The 24632-nt window shown below is 43.1% G+C and overlaps 1 protein-coding gene across 1 annotated transcript in view; it reads right to left on the bottom strand.

Annotated features, from left to right (window-relative positions):
* Nucleotides 1-24632, bottom strand: part of imp3 (IMP U3 small nucleolar ribonucleoprotein 3) — a 355078-nt gene that overhangs the window by 82830 nt on the left and 247616 nt on the right. The gene's annotated exons all lie outside the window — the stretch shown is intronic.

Raw genomic sequence — 24632 nt, 5'->3', positions numbered from 1 at the left:
ATTAGCCGCAAACTTAGAAATTGTACATTATACCCAAGTCCAGGTCATTTATATATAACAAAAGCAATGGTCCTCATACCAAACCCTGGGGGACTCCCACTGCATAACATCTCTCCAGCAAGAAGAACATCCACTACTCTCTATCTCCTATCCCTTATGCAACTAGGTACACACGTTATCATTGTCCCTTTAATCCCATGTGCTTCTATTTTCTGAATAGATCTGTTGAGAGACACTTAAGCAAATGTCTTTTGAAAGCCCATATTTGCAACATCTATGTTACTACCTTCATCAATTTTCCATTACTTCATGAAAGAACTCAATCAGGTTAATCGGACATGATTGGTCTTCAACAAATCAGCAGTGGCTCTCCCTTAACCCACACTTCTCCAAATGAGAATTAATTTTGCCCTTGGCAATGGTCTTGTATTTAAATAGCTAGAGATAAAGTTGAAAGCGATCAAGGGACCTTGTGCAACATGTCTGCCCAATGCAGAGCAGCAATCAACAAAACCGGTAAAACAGTGAACTGTCTAGCCCAAACAGTGAAGTAAAAATTGGAGGAAAAACCATCAAAGATAGAGTTCTTCAGGGTTTGAAGGTTTGAGGTTAAAAATGGATTTTAGTTTGAAACAGTTATTTAATATTTTCCCTTTCTCCAGTATAGGTCCCTATATGATGTAACCTTCTCCCAGGCCTTTGCCATTACTAGTCTGTATTCAAGCAACCAGCAGATGCATAGAGAAGCCTGGACAAACCATCAAGGGAGCGATTGGACCCCATTTAGTACATTTCTCAACTGTGACAGATACCAGCACCTTGCTGTGTAGCAGGGTTGTTTTGGTGTGCTCTGCTACTCACAGATACACAAAGGAGTTTTAAACACCAACGCAAGCATTGTCAGCAGACAGATACTGTATTGGGTATGTCCCAAGAACAGAGGAGTTATACAAGAAAACTAAAGTTAGCTTATTCTCAGCTCAAGATCAAAACATTACCAAAGCCCTTCATATGAGCATATAGATTAAAACACTGGTGAAAAAGCATCAAATTAATACTTGAAAATTAATACTTATAAGCAAATACAATAATCAAATAGAGGGAACATACATGAATGGAAAAAAACGCCACTCCAATTAACTGGACATTATGGTGTTACTGCCATGTGGCTTGAGCCACACCTCAACAATGGCATTTAATGTCAGATGCAGCACTATCTAAACTGCTTACTGGAAATTCAGTCAACCAAGACGCAATTTTACTCCATTCATGAACACTGGAGAAAAAGCTACCATGGATATAAAGCATGGAAACCTCACATCGACATTGGAGAATATACCCCGTGTTTAGGGGATAAAAATGGACACACTGAAACTTTACCAGGAATCCACATTCAATGATAAGATATCCAATAGCTGTGCTTGATCAGTTGGATAAACTTTAGAAGCCCATTCACTGGAAAACTGGAAAATTAACCGATGTGGGTTAAACTGCTAAATGATGTGATGGGATTGCACTTTTATTTGCCATTTTAAAATGTGTTTCTCTTGCTGCATGTTTAGAAGCAGCAACAAAATCCTACTGATGCATGGCAACAAATAGCACATAATGAGCTTTCCAAAGCCAACCACAGAAAAAGACCACACACATGCACGCTACTTCATTCCCCATTATTATATCCTTGCAGCCTTGATAACAGACGTACAAAGATGTGTTTTTTTCATTTAACTACCCATATTGTGTTTGGAAGTGATGCTAAAGAAAATCTGTTGGAAGTGCCAGGAGCTGACCTCAGCACTTCCCACTTTACCAGCACAGAGTGCAACATGGAACCAACACTCCTTTCATGAGAGAGAAAAACACAATCCTTTATTTGGTATGCTGTCAGGCTTAGTAAAATTCAGCTAATGTTCCTTTTAAAGGTCAGAAAATATGTACCAAGAGCTACTAATCCACTGCTTTTTTACTTCCAAACTGAAAATGAGCTCCTGAGGAATTTCTAGATTTCAAACAGCACCTTTTGGGCAGCCAGCTAACTTTTAGGGTAGAACCTGCGATTCTGAGTTATCACGCACATGTTAAAGCACAGACTCCTGATCTGCGGTGCTGTGGCATAGTTGATATGTGACAAGACTAGTAACCCAGAGACACAGACTAATGATTGGAGACATAAGTTGAAATCCCACCATGGCAGCTGGGAAATTAAAATTCAGTTGAGTAAATAACAATATGGAAATATAAAGCTAGCATCAGTAATGGTGACCATGCAACTATTGGATTGTTGTTAAAAATTCATCTGGTTCACCAATGCCCTTTAGGGAAGGAAATCTGTGGTCCTTACCCAGTCTGGCATGTATGCGGCTCCTGACACACAGCCATGTGGTTGACTCTCGACTGCCCTCTGAAATGACCTAACAAGCCACCACAACAAAGTTAAAGAATCAAACCAGCAGACCACCTGGCATGGACATAGGTACTGGATTCGGACACGAAAGTGGTCAGTCAACACTGGAAAGTCCTCCTCACTAAGATCTGGGGACTTGTGCCAAATTGGGTGAGCTTTCTCATAAACTAATCAAGAATAGCAGATTCAAACCTTTCAACCAACAACACAGACTCATCCATCACAATCTGTGGGTATGTCCTGTCCCACTAGCAAGACAGACCAACTAGAGGTGGTGCCACAACAGTATACATGTGGGAGGGGGTGGCCCTGGGAGACCATAACATTGACTCTGGACCCCATGTAGTCAAATGGCATCAGGTCAAACATGGGCAAGGAAACCTCCTGCTGTTTATCACCAACTTCCCTTCCTCAGCTGACGAATCAGTTACTCCTCAATGTTGAACACCACTTGGAAGAAGTACTCAGGATAGCAAGGCACAGAATGTACTCTGGATGGGGGACTTCAATGTCCATCACCAAAAGTGACTCAGTAGCAATTCCATAACCAACAGATCAGATTCAAAGCTCTGCAGTCCTGCCACATCCAGTCGTTGTGGTGAACATCCAGAATGGTGGCGAAAAATGAAAGAACTAACAGGATGAGAAGGCTCCATGAACATCCCATCATCAACAATGCCAGAGCCCAGCATGTGAATGCAAAAAACCTTTGCAAGCATCTTCAGCCAGACGACCATCTTGGCCTCATGAGGTTGCCACAACAGAAGTCAGTCTTCAGCCAATTTGATTCAATCCAGGTGATATCAGGAAATAGCTGGACACAGCAAAGGCTTTGGGCCTTGACAACATCCTATTGTAGTGCTAAAAACTTATGTTCCAGAACTTACTGCACCTCTAGTCAAGCTGTTCCAGTGCAGCTATATCACTGGCATCTACCTGACAAAATGGAAAATCGCCCAAGAAGCAGAACAAATCCAGTCCAGACAATTACCACCCCATCAGTCTACTCCCAATCATCAGCAAAGTGATGGAAGGTGTCGTCAACAGTGCAAAAGTAGCACTTACCAATAACCTGCTCACCTGTGCTCAGTTTGAGTTCCTCCAGGATCACTCAGTTCCAGATCACAGCTCCAGCGATCCGGGTTCAGTTCTGGGTACTGCCTGTGCGGAGTTTGCAAGTTCTCCGTGTGACCGCGTGGGTTTCCGCCGGGTGCTCCGGTTTCCTCCCACAGCCAAAGACTTGCAGGTTGATAGATAAATTGGCCATTGTAAATTGCCCCAAGTGTAGGTAGGTGGTAGGGAATATGGGATTACTGTAGGGTTAGTATAAATGGGTGTTTGTTGGTCGGCACAGACTCGGTGGGCCGAAGGGCCTGTTTCAGTGCTGTATCTCTAAATAAGTAAATAAATCTCAGCCCCAAGATATTGCTGAAGGAGTTCCTCAAGGCAGTGTCCCAGGCCCAACCATCTTCAGATCCTTCACCAATGACCTTGCCTCCACCATAAGGTCAGAAGTGGGGATGTTCAGTGATGATTGTAGTGTTCAGTTCCATTTGCAATTCCTCAGATGATGAAGCAAGCCCTGCCCACATGCGGCAAGACCTGGTCAACATTGAGGCTAGGGCTGCTAAGTGGCAAGTAATATCTGTGCCACGCAAGTGCCAGGCAATGAACATCTCCAACAAGAATCTAACCATCTCCCCTTGACAATCAACAGCATTACCATCGCTGAATCCTCCACCATCAATATTCTGGGGGTCACCATTGACCAGAACTGTAACTGGACCAGCTGTATAAATACTGCGGCTACAAGAGCAGGTCAGACGTTGGGTATTCTGCATGAATGACTCACCTCATGAATCCCCAAACCCTGTCACCATCTGCAAGGCACAAGTCAGGAGTGTGATTGAATACTTTCCACTTGCCTGCAAGAGTGCCGTTCCAACACTCAAGAAGCTCAACACCATAAAATCAAAGCAGCCTGCTTGATTGGCACCCCACTCTCCATCTTAATCATTCACTCCCCCCAACATCAGTGCACTGTGGAAACAGTGTGTAACATCTACAAGATGCACTGCAGCAATTTGCCAAGGTTTCTTAGACAGCACCTTCCAAACCTGCGACCTCTGCCACCTGTAAGACATGGATAGCAAGCACATGGGAACACTATCACCTCCAAGTTCCCCTGCAAGTCACATGCCACCCTGGTTTGGGTTTATATCACCGTTCCTTCATAGTCACTGGACCAAAATCCTGGAACTGCCTACCTAACAGAACTGTGCAAGTACCTTCACCACACGGACTGTACGGTTCAAGGCGGCGGCTCACTATCACCGTCTCAAGGGCAATTAGGTACGGGACATAAGTGCTGGCCTTACCAGTGATGCCCACATCTGTTAGCTTTCAATCAGCAGGACAGGCATTATCCTACAGAATGTTGACCACTAGTGACAACAAATTCACAAATCGAGCAAGTGAAAAAGTATGCAGAAAACAAATTCTCTCAACCCATCAAGGATAGGAGAAATCACCAGACTGTACTGGAATTTGAACTTTATACTTCCATCTAATGGTAATTAGATTTCATCCATGTTAACATATCTCTAAAGCTGTTCTGATGCCACATTTAATTCATCAATAAGAAAAGCTACATCCAAACACTCAGTGATTTAGGGGTTTGTTACTAGTAGAGCTTTTGGAATCATATGCAGATCGGAAGGAAGGTCTACAGGGAAAACCTCTTCAAAACACGTGTAAATTTGTGTAAGACTTTCATTACACAATGAAACACTTGATCTTCAGAATACACAATTAAAGATAATTTCTGATTTGGATATCAATTGATAAAATCCAATAGTGTTTTCTCAGGAGTATTGCTACACAAGCCTCAGCGAGATTTAAATCTGGATGACAACAATAGAGAGGTGGGGGGGGGGGGGGAGACGGGAAGACACACAGAGGGGGGGGGGAGGGGGAGACACACAGAGGGGGGGGGGAGGGGGAGACACACACACGTTCCGATGAAGGGTCACTGACCCGAAACGTTAACTCTGCTTCTCTTTTCACAGATGCTGCCAGACCTGCTGAGTGGTTCCAACATTTCTTGTTTTTATTTCAGATTTCCAGCATCCGCAGTATTTTGCTTTTATAACAGAACACTGAAGTTTTGCTTTGCAGAGTCATCCATTGGAGGAAGTCACAGCTGGATCTGAATCAGAGTCAAATGTAAAGGATAATCTGCAATTTCCTTGCAGATGCTTTTTTGATTCAACTGAACTTGGTTTTTCAATTTGAATTTCATAGGCCACACATGCATGTGAACGTTGGGTGCATAACAAGTTCGCAGTAATGAAAAATTCTTGCACTCAAATGCAATCGGGACTCCTTCAGTATCAGGCACGCTGTCTAAACTTTACCCCATACTGATAAAGCACTGTTAAATTCAAGAACAATTTAATTCTATTGATTCATGCCCTGTAAGATCTGAATGGAAACTGCTCACTTTCACTGGGGAAATAAAAGACTAACAGTTTCCAGGACCCAGAATCCAAGAATTGGGACTTAGAAACTGGCCTTAAAAAGCAGCAGATGCTGTTTTAACATGGACAAATGCAAACTGATGAAGCTAGAATGCGTAAAGAAGCTACAAGTACTGATCAACAAGGCAGAACAGAGAAGAAATAAAACAAAGTGCTGAAAATACTCAGCAGGTCTGGCAGCATCTGTGGAGAGAAGTAGAGTCAATGTTTCAGGTCTGACGAAGGGTCACAGACCTGAAACGTTGACGCTGTTTCTCTCTCCACAGATGCTGCCAGACCTGCTGAGTATTTCCAGCACTTTCTGTTTTTATTTCTGATTTCCAGCATCCACAGTATTTTCTTTTTAATTCAGAACAGAGAAAAATCGGGGATACTCATTGCTAATTTGTTGACACTGACAGCAGAGTGTTTTTTTCTATTCATTCATGGGATGTGGGTGTCGCTGGCTAGCCAAGCATTCATTGCCCATCCCTAATTGCCCTTGTGAAGGTGGTGGTGAGCTGCCTTCTTGAACCACTGCAGTCGATGTGGGGTAGGCACACCCACAATGCTGTTAGGAAGGGAGTTCCAGGATTTTGACCCCGTGACAGTGAAGGAATGGCGATACAGTTACAAGTCAGGATGGTATGCAACTTGGAAAGGAATTTGCAGGTGATGGTGTTCCCAACCATTTGCTGCCCTTGTCCTTCTAGTTGGTAGAGGTCGCAGGTTTGGAAGGTGCTGTCAAAGGAGCCTTGGTGCGTTGCTGCAGTGCATCTTGTAGATGGTACACATAGCTGCCACTGTGCGTCGGTGGTGGAGGGAGTGAATGTTTGTGGATGGGGTGCCAATCAAGCGGGCTGTTTTGTCTGGATGGTGTCGAGCTTCTCGAGTGTTGTTGGAGCTGCACCCATCCAGGCAAGTGGAGAGTATTCCATCATACTCCTGACTTGTGCCTTGTTGATGGTGGACAGGTTTTGGGGAGTCAGAAGGTGAGTTACTTGCTGCAGGATTCCTAACCTCTGACCTGCTCTTGTAGCCATGGTATTCATATGGCTACTCCAGTTCAGTTTCTGGTCAACCTGGTAACCCCCAGGATGTTGATTGTGGGGAACATAGCAAACATAATGCCACTGAATGTCAAGGGGAGATGGTTAGATTCTCTCTTGTAGTAGATGTTCATTGCCTGGCACTTGTGTGGCGCAAATGTTACTTACTACTTATCATCCCAAGCCTGGATATTGTCCAGGTCTTGCTGCATTTCTACATGGACTGCTTCAGTATCTGAGGAGTCACAATTGGTGCAGAACATTGTGCAATCATCAGTGAACATCCCAACTTCTGACCTTATGATTGAAGGAAGGTCATTGATGATGCAGCTGAACATGGTTGGGCCTAGGACACTACCCTGAGGAACTCCTGGAGTGATGTCCTGGAGCGGAGATGACTGACCTCTAACTACCACAACCATCTTTCTTTGCGCTAGGTATGATCCAACTAGCGGAGAGTTTTCCCCCGGATTCCCATTGACTCCAGTTTTTGCTTGGGCTCCTTGAAGCCATACTTGGTCAAATGCTGCCTTGATGTCAAGTACTACCGAGCCACTCTTGGTGACGGGAACTGAAGTCTCCCACCCAGAGTGCATCCAGGGGGAATTGGTGAACAGACAGAAAACAGAGTGTAGGAATAAATGAGTCATTCTCAGGTTGGCTGGCTGTGACTAGTGTGGTACTGCAAAGATCAATGCTTGGGCCACAGCTATTCACAATCTATATTAATGATTTGGATGTGAGGACCAAATGGAATATTTCCAAGTTTGCTGATGACACAAAACTAGGTGGGAATGGAAGTTGTGAGGAGGATGCAAGGAGGCTTCAAGGGGATTAGGACAGGCTAAGTGAGCAAGAACATGGCAGATGCAGTATAATGTGAATATGTGTGAAGTGATCAACTTCAGTAGCAAAAACAGTAAGGCAGTGTATTTCTTAAATGTTGAAGGGTTGGGAAGTGTTGATATCCAAAAGGACCTGAGTGTCCTTGTTCATAACTCACTGAAAGCGAACATGCAGGTGCAGCAAGCAATTAGGAAGGCAAATGGTATGTTGGCTTTTATTACAAGAGGATTTGAGTACAGGAGTGAAGAAGTCTTGCTGCAATTGCATAAAGCCTTGGTGAGACCACACCTGGAGTATTGTGTGCAGTTTTGGTCTCTTTACCAAAGGAAGGATATACTTGCCATAGAGGGTGTGTAATGAAGGTTCACCAGACTGATGCCTGGGATGGAGAGATTGTCCTATGAAGAGAGTTTGAGGAGACTGGGCCTGTAATCTTAGAAGAATGAGAGGTGATCTGATTGAAGCATACAAAATTCTTACAGGACTCGACAAGATAGATGTAGGAAGGATGTCCAGTTGGATGGGGGTCGAGAACCAGAGGACAGTCTCAGAATAAGAAGCAGGCCATTTAGAACTGAGATGAGGAGGAATTTCTTCTCTGAGGGTGGTGAATCTGTGGAATTTTCTATCCCAGAGGGCTATCGAGGCTCAGTCATTAAGCCATCGAGACGGAGATCGATAGATTTCTAGATATTAAAGATATCCAGGGAATATGGGGATAGTGTGGAAAAATGGCATTACAGCAACATAGATTGCCTATCGTGTCTGTGCCAGCCAAAAAGGGATCCACCCAGTCTAATCCCACCTTCCAGCATTTGGTCCCTAGCCCTAAAGTTTATGGCACTTGAGATGCATATTCAGATTCCTTTTGAATGAGTTGAGGGTTTCTGCCTCAACTACCCTTTCAGGCAGTGAGTTCCAGGCCCCCACCACCCTCTGGGTGAAAAAGTTTTTCCTCATCTTCCCTCTAATTTTTCTACCAATCACTTTAAATCTATGCCCCCTCGGCTAAGGTAAATAGGCCCTTCACATCCATTCTATCCACGCACCTCAAAAGTTTGTACATTTGAATCAGATCTCTCCTCAGCCTTCTCTGTTCCAAGGAGAACAACCCCAGCCGATCCAATCTTTCCTCATAGCTGTTTTTTTCCAGTCCTGGCAAGATCCTCGTAAATCTCCTCTGTACCCTCTCTAGTGCAATTATGTCCTTTCTGTGATGAGGTGACCAGAACTGCACACAGTACTCAAGTTGTGACCTAACCAATGATTTATACAGTCCCAGCATAACCCCCCTGCTCTTATATTCTATACCTCGGCTAATAAAGGAAAGGATTCCATTTGCCTTCTTAACCACCTTATCGATGAGTCCTTCAGGGTTCTGTGGACCTTCATTCCAATGTCCCTCACTTCCTCTACACTTCTCAGTATTATCCCATTAATTGTGTATTCCTTTGCCTGGTTTAACTTCCCCAAATGAATCACCTCACATTTCTCTAAGTTGAATTCCATTTGCCACTTTTCTGCGCATCTGACCAGATCATTAATATCTCCCTGCAGCCTACAGCTATCCTCCTGGTTATCTACCACACGGCCAATCTTTGTGTCATCTGCAAACTTCATCATGGCCCCTACATTTACATCCAAATCATTAATATATACCACAAAAAGCAGGGGACCCAGTACCGAGCCCTGCAGAACGTCACTGGAAACAGCCCTCCAGTCGCTAAAACAGCCGTCAACAATTACCCTTTGTGACCTGCCATTGAGCCAAGTTTGTATCCACCTTGCTGCATTTCCCTGGATCCCATGGGATTTTATTTTATTTTTTTAACCAGTCTGCCATGTGGGACCTTGTCAAAAGCCTTGCAAAAATCCATGTAGACCACATCAACTGCACTACCCTCATCTATCTTCCTTGGTACCTCTTCAAAAAATTCGATCAAGTTTGTCAAACAAGATCTTCCCTTAACAAATACATGCTGATTATCCTTGATTAACCTGTGCCTTTCTAAGTGACAGTTTATCCTGCCTCTCAGAATAGATTCCAATAATTTGTCCACTACTGAGGTTAGACTGACTGGCCTGTAATTATTCGGTCTATCCTTCGCTTCCTTTTTAAACAGAGGTACAACATTAGCAATTCTCCAATCCTCTAGCATCACACCTGTATCCAGTGAGGACTGGAAAACGATAGTCAGACCCTCTACTATTTCCTCTCTTGCTTCTTTTAACATCCTAGGATACATTTCATCTGGCCCTGGTGATTTATCAACTTTCAAGGATGCTAATCCCATTAATACTTCCTCTCTCCCTATGTTTATCACATTCAATACTTCACACCCCCTTCCTTAACTACAATATCTGCATTATCCCCTTCTTTTGTGAAGACAGATGCAAAGTATACATTGAGAACAATTCCAACATCTTCCGCCCCTACACACAAGTTACCTTTTTGGTCTTTTACGGACCCTACTCTTTTCTTAATTATCCTCTTACTCAATGTATTGATAAAACATCTTTGGACTGACCTTGATTTAGCTTGCCAATATTCTTTCATGCTCTCTCTTAGCTTTCCTAATTTACTTTTTGATTTCACCCCTCCACTTTCCACACTCCTCTCGGCTTTCTGTAGTATTGAGTTCTTGTTATTAGACATAAGCTTTCCTTTTCTGCCTCATCGTACCCTTCAAGCTCCTTGACATCCATGGGGCTCTAGAATAGGCCATCCCACCCTTCTTCTTTGTGGGAACATGTTTACACTGAACCCCTTGAATCTCCCCTTTGAATGCCTCCCACTGCTCTGACACTGATTTACCTTCAAGTAGCTGTTTCCAGACCACTTTCGCTAAATCACTCCTCAGTTTAGTAAAACTGGCCTTTCCCCAATTCAGAACTCTAACTCCTATTCCATCTTTGTCCTTTTCCAAAATTATGCTAAAACTGACTTAATTATGATCACTACCACCAAAATGCTCTCCCACTGTCACTCCTTCCACCTGCCAAACTTAATTTCCTAAAACGTTGAGGCAGAAGATCAGCCATGATCTAGATGACTGGCAGAACAGGCTTGAGAGGCCGAATGGCCTACTCCTGCTCCTATCTCCTATGTGCCTACGAGCAGAGTCTGGAGTATCGGCTCTGAACACTGGGTTTATTTCCAATGGGCGTACTCGTATCCACTGGATCTGGGTGGCTCCACCTCAGCATAATAAAAGATAGGTGAGGTGCTTTAACCTGGGTTGCAGAAAAGTACTCCAAAGATTAAAAACTATGAGGAAGCAACAGGGAAATCACCTTATCTATTTCTTCATAGCAAAAGTCTCAAGAATCTCATATGTATTAGGACCAGAACGCAATGGACAGTCTTGGGTCTGGAGTTAATTGGCTCATGGCATAGCAATGATCCAGAAATCTGAGCACCAACCTCAACAGGGGCAATTTTTTTTTCATCAGCCATTCCATTTTTTCTTTCAAGTTGGATAATTCAACCACAGGTTCAAAGCTCCCCCCGCCTCAAGACTGTTTGCATCTAATGAAAATATGAAGAGGGAAGCTAATGTAAACAGATACATGCTGCACTCCAACTAATTCCTCTTCAACATATATTTGGAGGCCAAATAGTTCACTCAGGCTTAGATGCTTAAACTACAGCAACCTAACTGACTCTACCACTATTTTCATCAGTCTATGGAAACCGCATTTAAAAACAAATGCTAGAAGCTGGCTCACTAATGCAACTTAGAAGACTTGTATCCCTCCTCAAAAACAGAATGAAGTCAACTGCAGGAAAAAGTAGAAAGAAAAAAATACAAAAAATAATAACTCATGAAGACAGTCTCTCCTCTCCAATACCCCTGTTCTACCAAGGTGACTTTAACTCCAAACCTCTCTGAAGTTGAAAGGCAGTAGGAAAGAACCATGCTTCATCTCACTAAAGCATCACACTCAGACATTCAATAGAAATCAAAGACATTGCAGCTTTAAAATGATCTGGCTGGTAACCATTCAATTATGGGGAAAAGAGAAACAAAAACACTGCAAGTAGAATGAGCTCAGCTGGAGAGAGAGAGAGAGGAAAGGCCAGTGTTGTGATAACCCCATACAGAGACGATTTTTTTTTACAGTAACTAAATAGAAATGGAATTTCAATTTGGAAACTCTTGACAAGACTCTGGTTTAATCGACACTTCACTGATGTCTCACTTCATACAGGCAGCAGTGTCCATTCAACAAAGATCATTTTCGCTACTTTACTGACCAAGCGGCTGAACCTAAAGCAGAGCTTAAATGGAGCTCATTTAATCTAGTTTAAAATATAAACTGCTCATTTGCCAATCAATTACACAATCCCCGTACAGAACTCCAATGGATCAAAGGAATGAAATTCCTTTTGTAATTTAAAACAGGAGTATGCTCGTTGGTGCATAATGGAAATGCATAAATCCACAGCATTGAAGGGTGCTATTTCTGAGAATGCAATTTCATTAGTTAATTAATTTCATTCACCCCAAATCACTCCGCACTTACTCAAAGTGAACAGAAACAGAGAATACAGCCCAACCTGTCCATATTGGTGTTTACCTTCAAATGAGCAGGTGCAATCCTATGTGCCTGCTCTGTACCTATATCCCCATCTTTCCTTCAACCACCTATCGCTGTTCTTAAAGGCTGAAAAAGTCTCTGTTGCAATCAACTCATTCCAGTACCTCACACATTTGTCTAAGAGCAACTTCTGCTCGGTGTCCTGAATCTCTTGTACTTCATCCTGTCTATATCCCATTATTCGAGACCCCTCAACCCAGAAAAACACCATTTTCATCAATTCTGTCTCAACCCTTCATAATTTTAAACCAGTCTATCAAATTACACTTTCATCTATTCTAATATTAACACAGAATCAAACTGCTCCTAGACTGCAAGTTAAAAACTAATTCCAGCAATCATATCGAAATAGGAAAGCCAGAATGTTTATCCTGGCTTCCGAAGAGCAATTAAACTCTAATTGATCACAACCTTCACAAATCCCTCACCAAATAACTGAACAGAGTTACCTTACAGGGACATACATCCACCTTAGCAAAAAAATACATTGCGCACCTCAGGATACACCATTCCTGTCTTTAGAAAAATTGTTATTCAAGACCATGAGTGATAAGAGTATTCCACTAATTTCTTTAACATTTAAGCATGCTTTATGAAGCATTATATACAGATGTGCACCATTTTTTTTACTTCATTCATGGGATGTGGGCATCACTGGCTAGGACAGCATTTATTGCTCATCCCTAATTGCCCTTGAGAAGGTGGCGGTGAGCTGCCTTCTTGAACCGCTGCAGACCGTGTGGGGTAGATACACCCACAGTACTGTCAGGAAGGCAGTTCCAGGATTTTGACCCAGCGACAGTGAAGGAAGGTGATAAAGTTCCAAGTCAGGATGGTGTGTGACTTGGAGGGGAACTTGCAAGTGGTGGTGTTCACATGCATCTGCTGCCCTTGTCCTTGTAGTTGGTAGAGGTCATGGATTTGGAAGGTGCTGTCTAAGGATGCTCAGTGCCTTGCTAAGGATGATGGTGCACACTGCTGCCACTGTGAGTTGGTGGAGGAAGTGAATGTTTGTGGATAGGGTGCCAATCACACAGGCTGCTTTGTTTATTTTATTTAGAGATACAGCACTGAAACAGGCCCTTCAGCCCACCAAGTCTGTGCCAACCATCAACCACCCATTTATACTAATCCTACACTAATCCCATATTCCTACCACATCCCCACCTGTCCCTATATTCCCCTACCACCTACCTATACTAGGGGCAATTTATAATGGCCAATTTACCTATCAACCTGCAAGTCTTTGGTGGTGGAAGGAAACCGGAGCACCCGGCGAAAACCCACGCAGACACGGAGAACTTGCAAACTCCACAAAGGCAGTACCCAGAATTGAACCCGGGTCGCTGGAGCTGTGAGGCTGCGGTGCTAACCACTGCGCCGCCCTGTGTCCTGGATGATGCTGAGCTTCTTGAGTGTTGCTGGAACTGCACCCATCCAGGCCAGTGGAGAGTATTCCATAACACTCCTGACTTGTACCTTGTAGATGGTGGACAGGCTTTGGGGAGTCAGGAGGTGAGCTACCAGCTGCAGGATTCCTGACCTGCTCTTGAACCTTCTCCTGTCTGCCTGTTCCCATCTTCTTCCCACGGAACTGAAAACGTGAACCTCAAAGAGAGAAAAGTCTCCGAAGTGAAAAAGGTTTAAGCAGAATACTGGGCCCCAACGAAATGCAAGAATTACCTACAAAAGGACTATACTGTGAGCTCGAAGCACAGTAACAAGATATTGCCTCAAACTGTTTCACTTTATCTTTTCTTCTCTTTTCTGTCCCTATCTGCATGTGTATATCACGTGGACATGTCGTATATCCATAGGTGTCAACCGTATTAGAGTTTAAGTCTAAGTTTTAATAAATTTCACTTTTCTCCTTTAAACCTGAGAAAACTTGGTGTGTTGGTTTCTTTGCCTTATAACCGGAAAGCTGTGAACAAGGATTCAAAAAAAAGGGAGCTCAAAACACAGTGTGTTTAGAAATAAAACCTTATTGCAATAAGACCAGGTAAAGACAGCAAAAGACCCCTAGACACATTTCTCAACTGGTGGTAACACAAAATATCACGACTTTTATATGCCATTCCCCTTGCAATAAATGACAACATTGCATTTACCTCTTAATCACAAGCTGTACCTGCATACTAACTTTTTGTGTTCTGTGTACGAGGACACCCAGATCGCTCTGCATCTCAGAGTTCTGCAATCTTTCTCTATTTAAATAATATGTTGCGTTTCTATTTTTCCAGCCAAAGTGCACAAGTTCACACTTTCCCACATTATACTCCATCTGCCAAATCTTTGCCCACTCACTTAACCTATCTATACCCCTGTGCAGACTCCTTATGCCCTCTTCACAACTTACTCTCCTATCTATATTTGTGTCATCATCATATTTAGCAACCATACCTTTGGTCCCTTCATCCAAGTCATTGATATAAATAGTTGAGGCCCCATCACTGATCCTTGTGGCACTGCACTAGTTACAGCTTGCCAACCTGAAAATGACCCACTTAGGCCTACTCTCTGTTTCCTGTCAGCTAACCAATCCCCTATCCATGCTAATATATTACCCCCCATACCATGGGCTCTTATTTTGTTTAGCGATCTTTGATGTAGCACCTTGTCAAATGTCTTCAGGAAATCCAAGCATACCATATCCACAGGCTCCCCTTTATCCAAGTTGCTTGTTATTCCCTCAAAGAACTCTAATAAATTAGTTAAACACAATTTCCCTTTCACAAAACCATGTTGACTCTGCCTGATTGCATTGAAATTTTCTAAATGACCTGCTATAACCTCCTGAATAATAGATTCCAGCATTTTTCCTATGACAGATGATAAGCTAACTGGCCCGTAGTTTCCGGCTTTCTGCCTCCTTACTTGAATAGCCGAGTTCCATTTGTTACCTCCCGATCCAATGGGACCTTTCCAGAATCTACGGAGTTTTGGAAAATTAAAACCAATGCATCCACTATCTCAGCAGCCACTTCCTTTAAAACCCTAGGATGAAGTCCATCAGGACCTGGGGACTTGTCAGCTTTTAGTTCTAATAATTTTCTCCGTACACTTTCCCTGGTGATGGTAATTGTTTTAAGTTGCTCCCTCCTTTTCAACTCTTGATTCACAATTATTTCTGGGATATTATTTGTATCCGCTATAGTGAAGACAGAGCAAAAAATCTGTTCAACTCCTCTGCCATTTCCTTATTTTCCATTATTAATTCCCCAGACTCACTCTCCAGAGGATCAACACTCACTTTACTTACTCTTTTCTTTTTTAATTACCTGTAAAAACTCTTATTATCCATTTTGATATTTCAAGCTATCTTTCATACTCTAACATCTCTTTAATTATTCTTTTCGTCATTCTTAGCTGTTTCTCATATTCTGTCCAATCTTCTGACCTGCCACTACTGTTCGCTGAATTGTAGACTTTTTCTTTCAATTTGATACTATCTTTACCTTCCTTCATTAGCCACAGATGGTGCATCCTTCCCCTAGAGTCTTTCTTTCTCACTGGAATGTATCTTTGTTCAGTGTTATGAAATATCTCCTTAAATGTCTGCCACTGCATCTCTAATGACCTATCCCTTAACCTAATTTCCCAGTTTACTTTAACCAGCTCTGTCCTCAAACCCTCATAATTACCATTATTTAAGTATAAAACACTAATATTAGATCCATTCTTCTCACCCTCAAACTGAATGCAAATTAAACCATGTTGTGATCACTGCTACCTAGGTGCACCTTTACTATGAGGTCATTAATTTTTATTCATTATTTTTATTTTTTTTTTGTTGATTGGATGCAAGCAATGCTGGCAACACAAGCATTTATTGCCCATCCCTAATTGCACTCGAGAAGGTGGCAATAAGCTACCTTCTTGAGCCACAGTAGTCCATATGGTGCAGGTACACCCAAAGTGCTGTTAGGGAGGGAGTGCCAGGATTTTGGCCTAGCGATAGCGATAGTTCCATGTCAGGATGGTGTGTGAATTTGGAGGGGAACTTGCTGGTGGTGGTGTTCCCATGCATCTCCTGCCCTTGTTTCTTTAGATGTTTAAGGTTGTGGGTTTTGAAGGTGCTGTTGAAGGAGCCTTGGTGAGGTGCCGCAGTGCATCTTGTAAATGGTATACACTGCTGCAACGAGTAAATGTTGTGATAAATGGGGTGCTGATTAAGCGGTCTTGGATGGTGGCAAGCTTTTTGAGTGCTGCATTCATCCATGCAAGTGGAAAGTATTCCATCAAGCGCCTGACTTGGGCCTTGTCGATGGTGGACAGGTTATGGGGAGTCGAGTGTTGAGTTATTCACTGCAGAATTCCCAGCCTCTGAACTGCTCTTGCAGCCACAGTATTTATGTGGCTGGCTCAGTTATGTTTCTGCTCAATGGCAACCCCCCCAGGATGTTGATGGTGGAGGAGTCATCAATGGTAATACCACTGAACATTAAGGGGAGATGATTAGATTCTCTCTTGTTGGACAGCATCACTGCCTGGCACTTGTGTCACACAAATGCTACTTGCCACTTAGTGGTCCAAGCCTGAATGTGGTACAGGACTTGATCCATGCGGGCAAAAACAGCTTCAGTATCTGAGGAGTACTGAACACTGTGCAGTCATCACTGAACAGCCCCACTTCTGACTTTATGATAAAGCAGCTGAAGATCAGCAGATAGGGAATGGGTGACTGCCAGGCAGTCTAAGAGAACCAGGCAGATGTGCAGGAGTCCCCTGATATGTTCTCACTTGCTAATCAGTTTTTCATTTTGGATACTGGTGAGGGTGATCGTTCCTCAGAGGAGAGCAGTCAGAGCCAAGTTTGTGGCACCACAGGTGGCTCAGTTGCACAGGAGGGGAGGAAGACGAGTGGAAGAGCAGTCGCGATAGGGGATTCATTAGTTAGGGGAACGGACAGGCATTTCTGCGGCAGTAAATTTGACTCCAGGATGATGCATTGCCTCCCCGGTGCCAGGGTCAAGGATGTCATGGAGCGGCTGCAGGACATTCTTCTGGGGGAGGATGAACAGCCAGAGGTCGTGGTCCACATTGGTACCAATGACACAGGTAAGAAGGGGGATGAGATCCTGAAAGCAGATTTTAGGGAGCAAGGATGATGATTAAAAAGCAAAACCTCAAAAGCAGTAACCTCAGGATTATTCCCAGACGCACGTGCAAGTGAGCATAGGAATAGGAGAATTCAGCGATTGAACATGTGGCTGGAGAACTGGTGTAGGAGGGAGAGCATCAGATTTCTGAGACATTGGGACCAGTTCTGGAGCAGGTGGGATCTGCTCCAGATGATGGACGGGTTGCATCTTAGCAGGACTGGGATGAATATCCTCGCAGGGAGATTTGCTAGTGCTGTTGGGGAGAGTTTAAACCAAATTGTCAGCGGGATGGGAACCTGAAAGGAAACTCAGATTGGAGGGAAGCAAAGCTTGTAACTTGTCAGGGGTGTGGGAACCAGGAGCAAGTATCAGAGAGGAATACCAAGGAGCACAGAATACTGGGGGAGATAGATAGCACGACAGTAGGGAATATTAAGTTATTAGGTGGGATCAGAGTAAGGGAGAAAGTAATAAAGTCTAAATTAGGGTTAATGTGCACATAGGTGAATGCACGGAGTGTGGTTAATAAGACTGGTGAGGTACGGGCACACATTGCCATGTGGAAATATGATGTTGTGGTTATAACAGAGACCTGGCTCAAAGTAGGGCAGGACTGGGTGTTAAATATTCCTGGATACAAGGTGTTCAGGAAAGAGAAAAAATGGGGAGGGGTGGCAGTATTGATTAAGGAGAGCATTGCAGTGCTGGCGAAAAAGGATGTCCCAGACGGGTCGAGGACAGAATCAATTTGGCTAGAGCCAAGGAACACAAATGGTGCAGTTACACTGCTCGGTGTTGTCTATAGGCCACCAGCTAGTGGGAAGGACGTGCAGGTACAAATTTGAGGTAATTACAGAAAGGAGCAAAAATTATAGGGTAGTTATAATGGGGGATTTTAATTATCCAAACATAGACTGGGATAATAGTAGTGTAAAGGGCAGTGAGCGGCAAGAGTTCCGAGAGTGCGTTCAGGAAAATTTTCTACAACAGTATGTTGCTTGTCCAACAAGAAAGGAAGCACTGCTAGAGCTGGTTCTTGCGAACGAGGTGGGCCGTGTGGATCAAGTACCAGTAGGAGAGCATTTAGGGGATAGTGATTATTGTATCATAAGGTTTAGGCTGACTATGAAAAAAGACAAAGAGCAATCCAGGGTAAGAATAATTAGCTAGAGGAAGACTAACTTCAATGGGGTAAGAATGGAACTGGGGTGAATAAATTGGAGTCAAAAGCTGGCAAGAAAACCTGTAGCTGAACAATGAGCTACCTTCAAAGAGGAGAAGTTCAGGCACAGTCAAGGTATGTTCCCTCGAAGGGGAAAAGTAGGGCAAACAAATCCAGAGCACCCTGGATGGCAAAAGAGGTAGAGATTAAGATAAAGAAGAAAAAGTGTGCTTATGACAGATGCCAAGTAGAAAATACTACTGAGAACCAGGCTGAATATAGAAGGTCCAGAGGGGCAGTGAAAAAGCAAATAAGAGAAGCAAAGGGAGAGCATGAAGAGAGACTGGCAGCTATCATTGAAGGAAATCCCAAAGTTTTCTATAGGCGTATAAATAGTAAAAGAGTGGTAAAAGGAGGAGTGGGGCCGATTCGAGGCAAGAAAGGGGATTTACACATGGAGACAGAGGACAAAACAGAGGTATTAAATGAATAACTTGCATCAGTCTTTACCAAGGTAGAGGATGCAACCGAGGCAATGTTGAAAGAGGAGGTAAGTCAGACACTAAAGGGGTTTAAAATTGATAGAAGTATTAGATAGGTTGACGGGCCCCCTTTTTATTTTTCATTGTTTTTTCTTTTTTTGTTGTTTATTTTATTTTAGTTTATTTAGTTTGTCTCTACTGTGCCTACGCACTGTTTTTTTTTCATGTTTGTGCTTGGGGCCAGGGCTGTGCATTTTTCTGTCAAATAACACCCTCTCTGCATGAACGCTTTGTCTTTCACTACACCATTAACATACCGTTTGCCTTTGCTCCATGACCTTCTGAGCAGTTATTTTCTGTTACCTTGCCCTATCAACACCTCTTTTGTTATCTCTTGCTCCAACCCTGCTCTATTTGCTTAAAACCTATTACATTTCTAATATTTGTCAGTTCTGATGAAGGGTCACTGACCTGAAACATGAACTCTGCTTCTCTCCCCACAGATGCTGCCAGACCTGAGTATTTCCAGCATTTCTTGTTTTTATTTTATATTAGATAGGCTGTCTGTACTTAAAGTGGATAAAACAGCAAGACCGGATGAGATGCATCCCAAGATACTGAGGGAAGTGAGGGTGGAAATCGCAAAGGCACTGGCCATAATTCTTAGACTCGCGGGTGGTGCCAGAGGACTGGAGAATTACAAACGTTACGCCTTTGTTCAAAAAGGGTGTAAAGATAAGCCCAGCAACTATAGGCCAGGCAGTTTAATTTTGGTGGTGGGAAAACTTCTAGAAAAAATCATTTGAGACAAAATCAATAGTCACATGGACAAATGCAAGCAAATTAAGGAAAGCCAGCATTGATTTCTTAAGGGAAAATCATATTTAACTAACTTGCTAGAGTTTTTTTTGAGGACATAACAGAGGGTTGATGAAAGCAATGCTTGTGATTTGGTGTACGTGGACTTTCAAAAGACGCTTGATACAGTGCCACACGAGACTTGTGAGCAAACTTGTAGCTCACAGAATAATAGGGACGGTAGCAACACGGATACGAAATTGGCTGAGTGACAAGAAACAAAGAGTAGTGGTTAATAGATGTTTTTCAGGCTGGAGGAAGATTTATAGTAGAGTTCCCCAGGGATCAGTGTTAGGTACCTTGTTTTTCCTGATATATATTAATGACCTAGACCTCTGTGTATAGGGCACAATTTCAAAGTTTGCAGATGATACAAAACTTGGAAGCATTGTGAACTGACAGGAGGATAGTGCCGACCTTCAAAAGGACATAGACAAGATGGTGGAATGGACAGACAAGTGGCAGATGAAGTTCAATGCAGAGACATGTGAAGTGATTCATTTTGGTAGGAAGAACATAGAGAGACAATATAGAATAAAGGGTACAATTCTTTAGGGGGTGCAGGAGCAGAGGGACCTAGGTGTATCTGTGCATAAGTCACTGAAGATGGCAAGACATGTTAACAAAGCATACAGTATCCTGGGCTTTATTAATAGGGACATAGAGAACAAGAGCAAGGAAGTTATGTTGAAATTGTATAAGACACTAGTTCAGCCTCAGCTGGATATTGCGGCCAGTTCTGGGCACCGAACTTTAGGAAAGATGTGAGGGCATTGGAGAGAGTACAGAAAAGATTCACGAGAATGGTTCCAGCAATGAGGAATTTCAGTTATGAAGATAGATTGGAAAAGTTAGGACTGTTTTCCTTGGAGGAGAAGGCTGAGAGGTGATTTGATAGAGGTATTCAAAATCATGAGGGGTCTGGACAGAGCAGATAGAGAGAAACTGTTCCCACTTGTGAAATGATTGAGAGCAGACTAATGGTGCAATAATTGGCCTGATTGGATTTGTCCTGCCTTTTACAGACAGGACATACCTGGGCAATTTTCCACATTGTCAGGTAGATGCCAGTGTTGTAGCTGTACTGGAACAGCTTGGCTAGGAGTGTGGCTAGTTTTGGAGCACAAGTCTTCTGAACTACAGGGCCCATAGCCTTTTCTGTATCCAGTGCATTCAGCCATTCCTTGATATCACTTGTAATGAAAATCAAATTGACTGAAGACTGGCATCTGTCAGGAGGAGGCAGAGATGGATCATCGACTTGGCACTTCCGTTTGAAGGATGTTGCAGATACCTCAGCCTTGTCTTTTACACTGATGTTCCAGCCTCCCCATCATTGAGGATGGGGATGTTTGTGGATCCTCCTCAGCTTAGTTGCCCACCACTCGTCAGGGATGGATGTGGCAGGATGGGAGAGCTTTGCTCTGATCTGTTGGTTGTGGGGTTGTTTACCTCTATCTATAGAATGCTGCTTCCGATGTTTAGCATGCATGTAGTAGTGTTGTAGCTTCACCAGGTTGGTATCTCAAGTTTTTGTATGCCTGGTGCTGCTCCTGGCATGCTCTCCAGTGCCCATCTGATCCCAAATAGCAATCCCATGTAACTAGACAATCTAGACTGGCACTTAAATAGCGTATTAGCATAGATTGTACACTTAAAGTGTCAGTATTCAGGGAACAGGGAACATTTCCCAATTCTTGAATTCAGTGCCAACATCAAGCACTCCTAAACTTTGGGTCCAACGCAGATCTTTTCCATCCAATCTTTCTAACTCCAACCTCAGAGCAGAATGACCTTCACTGCCCCTCAGAAGCTGTTTACCTGGTGGTGAATTACAGCAGCTGTGCACTTCAGACCTTTATTCATTTGGAACAAAGAAGAGACTGCCCAAACCAATTCCACATAGGCCTCTTACAGCTGTTAATCCCTCCCCCAATCAAAATCAAGCCATCCTTTCAACCAGAAACTTCATAATCTTTTGTACTTCCTCATCTTAATATTTGCAGATCAAATGTCTGAGCTTTCAGCATCTGGGATTACGTGGATAGTAAATGTGGTTTTTAAATTATTTCTGTGAAGAAATCCATGAATCCTTTTTTTTTTGTTAATAGTACCAACCATTTGGGAACATGAAAAGGCTGGCTAAACATCATTAAGAGTATAGAGAAGACAAAAATGAAATTAGTTCATCAAGCATGGGAAATAAACAGAACAGAAAGTTAAGCAGCAGAAAAGAAAGAAGCCTCCTTTGCAACTTCCTCCAGCCGACAAAACATGTTGCAGCAATGGCGAGATTATACAGGACTATTTTTAAACAGAGGACGGACTGTATTTAATACAAGAAACAGACTATCTAACCCACTGGCAATTATTTGATGCACAGCAGTAAGCTGTCTCACCCTTAAGTACAGCAATTGTATCCAGATTACAAAAATATCTACTTATGATACATCACAGTGTTGTTCATTTCTCTTGTCCAGAGGTATCTTCATTATCGTCATTGTGCCTTCATCATCACCACTCACCATCATTGGTACTGCTTTTGAAGCAGCAGCTGGCTTGAACATTCCCATGGATAAAAAGTAGTCTTGCTCATAAACCTACTACACTTTTTGATATGGACCTGTTAACAGGCAATTTGGGGCACAGGTTTTATGTTTTTACTTTTCTCAAAAAGTCCTTAGAAGTCAAGTTTATTTAGTTTTCAGATACATTGGATTTTTAGCTCCACAGCAGTTAAATGAATCAATGTGTCAAGCCACGTCATATGGATGCTCGTGGCATGACTTATGATCTGCCAGGTCAATTGACCTTTTCAGGATTGGAGTGGGAGTATGACAGTTGGCCTCAAATACCCCTGGGAAAATTACCCAGCATTTCTGCTCCTTATTGCTATCCAGCACTTCTATTACAAGGTATAAATATGGATCTCTGATGAGGACATGATAGGACTATGAAGTCATCCACACTCAAACAACTCACTAGGCCATAATGTCCAGGCCTGCACATAAAAATGGTTATTTGGGCACAGCAGCAGAAAGTTTTCTGTGTTCTCTGAACCACGATCAAGCAAGAGTCATCACCTTTAAGAAAGGGAGGGAGGGAGAGGAATTGGGGCCAAAGGGAGAAATATCCAGGGCTGAAATTTTTCCAGGATGAATAAAATTTAGTCTATGCTGTCAAAATGGTGGCATGTGAGTGGTAGTTCATCTAATCTGCAACAAAAACTTGCATTTATATAGTCGCATTAATGTAGTAAAACATCCCAAGGCGCTTCACAGGAGCATTGTCAAACAAAATATGACACTGAGCCACATAAGGAGATATTAGGAAGGTGACCAAAAGGTTTGGTCAAAGAGGTCAGCTTTAACAAGTATCTTAAAGGAGCATCTTAGAGGAGGAAGAGGTAGAGAAGCAGATGTTTAGGGAGGGAATTCCAGAGTTTAGGGCCTCAGCAGCTGAAGGCACAGTCACCAATGGTGGAGCGATTAAAACCAGGGATGTGCAAGAGGTCAAAAATAGAAGAGCACAGATATCTGAGAGTTGTACAGCTGGAAGGATTATGGAGATGAAGAGAGGCAAGGCCATGGAGGGATTCGAAAACAGGACGAGAATTTTTAAATTGAGACATTGCTTAACCAGGAGCCAATGTAGCTCAGAGAGCTCAGAGGCGATGGATTAACTGGACAGTGCGAGCAAGGACATGGGCTGCAGAATCCTGAACGACCTCAAGTTTATGGTGGGTGAAATATGGGAGGCCAGCCAGGAGTGCTTTGCTATAGTCAAGTCTAGAGGTAACAAAGGCATGGATGAGGGTTTCACGGCAGTTGAACCGAGACAGAAATGGAGTCAGGCCACGTTACAAAGGTCAAAATAGCAGTCCTCATGATGGCATGGATACGTGGTCAGAAGCTCATCTGGAGTCAAATATGACACCAAGGTTGCGAACAGTCTAGTTCAGCCTCAGACAGTTGCTAGGGAGAGGGATAGAGTTGGTGGCAAAGGAACAGAGTTTGTGGTGGGGACCAAAGACAATGGCTTCGGTTTCCTAGTATTTAGTTGGAGAACTCTTCTGCGCATGCAGTAATGGACATTGGATAAGCAGTCCGACAAGTCAGAGACAGTGGAGGGTCAACAGAGGTGGTGGTGAGGTACAGCTGATGTCACCAACGACATGTAGATGAGAAATAGGAGGGGACCAAAGAAAGGATAGTATAAAACAGTCACATAAAATGTCATTTGTGGCTTTAAAAAGAGCCGTTTCGGTACCATGACAAGGGCAGAAATCTGATTGGAGAAATTCAATCAGGGAGTTCCGTGATAGATGGGCACAGATTTGGGAGGTAACAGCACATTCAAGAACTTTGCAGGAGGTGGGTCTCACAGACAACATGAGCTCAGAAAGAGCATGAGAATTGATATGTGAGGAACTAGAGAAAGATGCGAGTTCGAGGCTAGGCAGCGGTGAACCTCAGAGAGGTGGGCTAGAAGGGAGGATCTACTGGGAATAGGAGGTCTTGCTTAGCTTTCAAGTGTGCCAGCAGTTTTTCCACAAATGTAACTTATACTAACATTTTCACCTAAAACTGGCTTAAACTGAATTTTT

This window comes from Heterodontus francisci, chromosome 8, assembly GCF_036365525.1.
Source record: "Heterodontus francisci isolate sHetFra1 chromosome 8, sHetFra1.hap1, whole genome shotgun sequence".
In the NCBI taxonomy this organism is placed as follows: domain Eukaryota; kingdom Metazoa; phylum Chordata; class Chondrichthyes; order Heterodontiformes; family Heterodontidae; genus Heterodontus; species Heterodontus francisci.
This window is presented reverse-complemented; position numbering and strand designations above follow the sequence as displayed.